Genomic DNA, 6449 nt, shown 5'->3' on the forward strand with positions numbered 1-6449 from the left:
TACTACTGTTGATCCATTTTGAGATATGTTTGCCATCACTGTCTTTCACACAGTATTTTTATTTCATCTGCATAGTTGTGTGGAGCCCAAAGGCTGGATGCGACACCGAAGTCCAAATTCTGAGGGATCCAAGAGAAGCTTTAGGAGAGGCTGCTGGCAGTGTTTCTTATTATACAAATTTAATTTGAATATCAGATATTGTTGGGATAAGTGGTCACCTCTTCCTAGCCTGTTTACACGGTCAAGCACAATACTTCCATAAAAACTTGATTGTAGATCCACCAGGGAGGTGGTGGATTCACCATCCCTGGAGGTTTTTAAGATGAGACTGGATGTGGCACTTAGTGCCATTGTCTAGTAACCACAGCAGTGTTGGATCAAGGTTCGGACTTGATGATCTCAGAGGTCTTTTCTAACCCGGTTGATTCTATGATTCTAAATACCAGGAGAAAATATTTTTGGTATTAAGTGTCTTTTTAAAAGTATGAATTTAAAAAGCAGATTTGGATCTGAAACTGCTCCAAATCAATTCATTAAGTGTTTTACAGAAATCTCCAGCAAGAAAACTCCAGGAAAAAACCCATTTCTGTTTGTACGATTGACAGGGGAATCAAATACTATGTTTAAGTAAAGGTAGCATTTAATGGTCCTCTAAACAAATGAAACACAGTGCACTTTTAATGGAGCTAAAAATTGTCTCTAACTAATACCCACTAACCTTGCACTAAAATGTTGATGTATTCCTTGGTCTCACAATGTACCTGAATATACTATCTTCAGGATGAGAGGAAGTGAGAAATTAAAAGTACTTTAGCTGGAGCTGGTAACAGTTCCCATGAATTGTCCTACAAGTCACAGAAGTGGTGTTGGAGGAAAATGTTCATTGAAGGACTAGAAAACTGAAGCAAGAAGTTGTGATTTTTATGTTTGCCCAAATGCTGTGCAAGTTCCGTAGAGGTCACTGACCTGGTGCCTGGCAGAAACTGGTTTTCGCTACTGCTTAGGCTTGGGCTAAAGCCAGCAGTTTATCAATTTTCTGTGGCCTTGTCTTTTTTAAAGAGGGTTTCTGATTAACCTCTCAGCAGTACAGTTTTCCCTTTGAGGGAAAAAAAATCACATTATGACAGCTGAGTGAAGCTAACAGAAAGAGCAAGCACAATCAGCTCTATAATTGTATTTGCTTACACAACTGCACTGCCTGTGTCTGTTACCCTCTCACCCACCTTTCCATCTCTTAATCCAACCCTCTAACTTCAATAAAATTCTTTAGAGTGTAAGAGGATTCAGAGGTAAGATATTCCCACATCTTTCCTAAAAAGTGAGTGATTTGGGAGAAAAGAGAGACTTATTTAGCTCCCAAATGAGGTAAAGAAGAAAGAATGCTCCATGTCTGTTTTTCCATGAAACAGTGGCTGGCCATGCGTATTGGTCAGCTCATTACGCGATAGGTCACAGTACATATTATCGATACATATTATATCTTATCTTAGTCAAGCAAGAGATATGGGGGGAACTAGGAGTATTTGGGACATGACTCAGTGTGGGAGGTTAGGTAGTAAAAGGGCAGGAACAGGATGTGTTGCAGGGAGTCATAAAGGGGACACTGGGATATTGTGTAGCATGTGGGAGGGAGTTGAAGGTATTGTAATGAGGGGGCATGGAAACTATAGGGGAAGCTTGGGTCATTGTGATAAGAAGGGAGGACATAACTGACACAAAACAAGTCTTCATTACTGTCACTGCTGATACAGCATCTTGTTTTCTAACAAGCAAAGAAGAATAAACTGATTTGGTAGTAATAAGAGATTTGCTAAAGAAACAAAGAGAAGTATGAGCTGCAGAACTACAGGTAATGGAAAGTGAGAGGTAGAGGACTGCTTGATATAAGGTAATTTAATGCAAAGATCAAAAAGCAAATAGTCTAGAGTCTCCACAATAAGTGGTATAAAAGGAAGAAGTACATGAAGATGCTATCAGATGTAGTTAATGAATAGAAACTACATTTGATTGACATCTGACATGAAAAAGAATAATATAATTGGATATTTTCATGATCTGTTGATCACAGGAAGTTCATTTACATTTCGGAAGGGGGGAATGGAACAGTGGAAGTCAGCTGAAAAATTAACTGATTACCCAGAGTGGCAGTTCTTCACTTGCTACTATCTGAATAGCAGTGTTGTGAGGGTCTGGTTTTGAGGAACATTGGCTAAATATCAGCATAGATAATAACAACAAATGCTGTTACTGTCAGTGTAGTGTTTCACACACTTCTGGGTTCTTCCAGTCTTTTTGAGGAATGATGATTGTTGGGTAGAGAGAGGATTCACCTAATAAAGTGGGGCAAGAATATCTTTGCCTACCGGCTTGCCAGCCTCTAAGGATGGCTTTAAACTAGGTTACTGAAGGATGAAGAAGCAGTCCCATCAGACCTGAGCTGGAAGAGAATGGGTAGAGCTGGAAGAGATGTGCTGACAGAGAGTTAGTGGTAGATAATGGGAAAGCAGATGCAGGATAGCATGATGGCAGAGATTGTCCCTCTTTGCCTGAGCAAGCAGCCTGCTTGGGGACCATCCCAAATGCAAGGCCTGGCATGTAGGGGGACCTCAACAGGCTGGAGAAGCGGAACAACAGATGCTTGTTATGTGAAGTTCAACAAAGACAAATGTAAAACCTTGCATCTAGGACAGATGGCTTTTGGCAAAAATGTCTGCATGCACATCTGCACTAACTTAACACTCCATGACATTTTTTACTAACTTGGACTCTGCACAGGGTGTTATTGTTAGGGTGTAATCCTTTGCTCCATGAACAAAGCATTTATTAGAGCTAGTTCGTTTACTCATTTGCTCTGCAAATTGTATCTCACTGGCTAGTTTTAATACTTGAAGCAGCAGGCATAGAATATGCTTTCCTAATCTAATCTTTCTTTCACTTGTCAGCACAGAAAATCTACCAGAAATCACCCAGGAAAATCCTCATTCTACAGCAGTTACATCATGCTTTTATAGTAAACAAAACCAGTCTTCCCTATGTTGCTCCACTATCAGGTTAAAAGAAGATATTAATTTCTTTAGCTTTGTTTCAGAAGCACAGATTCCATCAACTTGATAAACATCACTTAATTTTCCAATATGTAAGGTAACTACAATGCAAATAATGTAGTGGAATACTTCTACTACTTCATATTTTGTGATGTGCGTAGATAGCTTTCTTTTTACTAAATATTATTTGCACACAAAATTATGAAATAGAAAATTACTGTAAGTGATTTTGATAAGTGCAGTCTTGTTTCTCTGATTCTTGACATGTGTAATGTGTATTTAAGCAAAAAGTTGCACGTTCTGGAGACCATTAAGTATGGCAGTCTGCAAGGTGAAGACACCATTCAGTTTGATAGGAAACCATCACAGATTTGCAACATCCATACACTGAAATAAAATCACATTTCTCTTTTAGGAACTTTACTAAACCCACTGGACTTTTTAGCTCCAGAGGTCAAGTTAGGTTTGATCTGGAATGTCCACCTTCCTGGAACTGTTCTTATTTTCTGTCTGAAGTAGAGGTTTTAATACAGTACGTGCAGCAGAAAAGTGGACGGAAAGTGTTTTAACTAAAAAGAAGACACTGCCTGCAATTAAAAAAGTTTGAGTGAATATTGCCAGCTACATGCAGAAGTCATACAGCTGAGACACTAACTAGATCCTGCATTCCTTGAGCAAAATACACTTTACTGGGAGTCTTAGGCTAGTAAAGAATGCAGTTTTGAATCCAAAATTCATATTATTCCAGATGTGGGTGGAGGAAATACATATTCACTTACTAAACCAAAAAATCTTCACTCTCCGCTGCTTGTCTGTTGTGTTTCTTGCTCTCGTCTTCCCTCTTGTTCTTCTGTCTCTCCCTTTAACCACAAGCTTCTTTTTTTAGCTCTGGCTTCTTAACTTCTCAAGCTCCAGGTATTGCACAAACACAGTATGTGTTTGTCACCACTATGCAGGCTTTGTTTGTGGCCCTGTATCTATTTCCTTCTTTTATCTATGGATTTTCTGTGAAGTTAAGGTGCCTGTGGAATAGAGGCACGTTTAATGCATGTTTGCAGAGCCCAATGTCCAATTAAAAAGAAACAAATCTAAGCTTCTTATTGCCAGGACATAGTACAATTCTTCCTGAAGTTCAGATCATCATTCCTCCCTCTGTGTGCATTTCTGGTGTGTGCCTGCCCTTTTTTACTAAGAGGAACTGAGACATTAGTCCACAAGCACTACCAGAGCTTCAGGCAATTGCTCATTTAGCCTCAGGTGTGAACATAGCTGCTCTGGGACTCTTTACCAGTCAGTAAAGACAGAGGCTTCTCCAAGGGGAATCTGTTATTCACATAATAAGTAAACAGTTGTTCTAGAGACGCTCTACTTTCTCCCCAGACAACCGAGATGGCCAGGACAACTAGGCTTGTGTCCTGCTTAGACATAACCTCTAACCTGCATGTTGCTTAGAAGGTTCGAGTTCAGTGAAATGGATTAAGGCCTGAATTTTGTGATCACCTGGTTGAGAATTAGGAAAAAAGTTCTGTGTTCTAGCCCAATAATTCATGCTCTGGCAAAGCCTCTTAAAGCCCAGACAATTAAATTCAACATCTACTCTTTAACTGGAGGCACTTGTCAAAACATCCTTTCTTGAATGTTATGCTAACCCTCCTTGTGTTTTAAGACCTTGCTGATGGCTGTGACTAATGCTGCAAAGTTCAAGTGCTCAGAAAAATTCACACAGTGTAGGATTCTGCCAAGTTAGAGCCTACCTAGGAAGAAATAATTAAGCCCTGTTGTTTTATGTTTTGCATGAATTTTGAAATTGGTTTACCCTTGGTGTTGCTGGGCCTAACTGTGCAAAAAATCGCATTCATTGCTTTCACATCAGCAGTCTCTTAAGATGTCTGTTTATATTTAACCTAAAGTTTAAAACAAAAAAACAGTGATGCTCAAAATACCTTTCCTACGAGCTATTCAGGGAAACAGTAACTTATTGTTTGAAGAAGAAAAGTGTTCCTGACCTCAGCAGAAATGAGAGATCTCAGTTTTAACATTGGTTTAGCTACCACTCACACCTGGAGCAATGTGATCTGGCATCCAGTTTCTGTCACTGAAATCTCTTGCAGTTATTGGATCCATCAGTATGTATGGCTCTGAGGGTATTCACCATCTCTTTGCTGACAGTGGAGTTTCCTGATCCTCTTCTTGAGGCTCAAGGTTTTAACGTATGAAGTCACAAGGATGAACCAATTCAAAGTCCCCTTATTTACAATCATCATTTTTACTTACAATGGATGAAAGACATTAACTTGTGTCTGCATTCTAGTATTATGACAAAGCATGAAAAAGGAAACAAATACAATTAAAGAAAAACACCTAAACACATTCTGACCAACAGGGAAAGAAACAGGTTTTAATGCTTCAGCTTAGCCCATTGCTGTGTCTTTAATGGATTATCTCTTACAGTTCTTATTCAATCCTGCAGACCTTTGCTGAGCCACTTTCAATTCACATTCACTCATACAGTAGCACTAAATGAGCTGCAGTAACTGAAAGGGAGGAAAACATTTACATTTCCACTGGTAAATCTGATTTTCAGTCCAGGTTAGAACAATGTTTTCAGCAGCCCTATTGAAAAAAACATATTTGAGTCATTTTGTCAGGCATCCAGTCTGTCTCCATAAGCCACCATGTGATCATTATCATGTATCTGTGAAAGTGGACTATCAAGTGTTTAATATAGCTAATATAAAGTGAGGAGATGGTGGGGAAAAACATCTCCCCGGAACTCCAGAAGAACAGTATTTCATTTTTTCTAATCACAACAGCTACTTGGTCTTTCCACAAGAATTTGTACACGTGGGAGAGAAAAAAGTTTTATTTTTAATCAGTTTCTGGGTGATTTTCATTTTAAGAGTAGAATTTGCCAGACTTGCTTCTATGTAAGATAATCAATCTACAGCTTAAAAAGTCATGAAAGGTGGCTTACACATGCTTTGAAACACTGAAAGGAAGGAGCTCAGGCATACATCAAAATGCTCTCTGTCAAAAACTCTAGTTTTGCTGGGCAGCCAGGGAATCGGTGAATTTTTTGACCCATAACTCATACTCGGTTCAAAATATTCAGTATCAGATATGCTTGCATTCAATTTTGACCAAATGCTATGATAAGTCCCCATGTAACATGGCATGACATTGTGACATGACTGCTCTCTTTCATTCTAATTTGCACTGCTTCCTAAAAGCTTCATCATCATTATTTTGAGCCAACATATAAGCATCAAAATTGCAAGTAACAGTCAAATTGAAAATAGCAGACAAATAATACTATGGAACATGTAGATATCCTTTTGCTTGTCTTGGCAGAACGGCATCTACAATCCTAAGAATAACCTTTCTCATGACATAGGTAAGCTGCAT

At 38.9% G+C, this 6449-nt stretch overlaps 1 protein-coding gene across 1 annotated transcript in view; it reads left to right on the plus strand.

The window, feature by feature from the left end:
• Positions 1-1206: 1206 nt before the first annotated feature.
• Positions 1207-6449, plus strand: part of EPB41L2 (erythrocyte membrane protein band 4.1 like 2) — a 141436-nt gene continuing 136193 nt past the window's right edge. Inside the window, exon 1 of the mRNA XM_027691055.1 lies at positions 1207-1289. The gene's annotated coding sequence lies outside the window, so the exon portion shown is untranslated. The remainder of the gene's footprint in view (positions 1290-6449) is intronic.

Source organism: Neopelma chrysocephalum, unplaced genomic scaffold (genome assembly GCF_003984885.1).
Source record: "Neopelma chrysocephalum unplaced genomic scaffold, ASM398488v2 Primary Assembly neopelma1_23, whole genome shotgun sequence".
Lineage (NCBI taxonomy): Eukaryota > Metazoa > Chordata > Aves > Passeriformes > Pipridae > Neopelma > Neopelma chrysocephalum.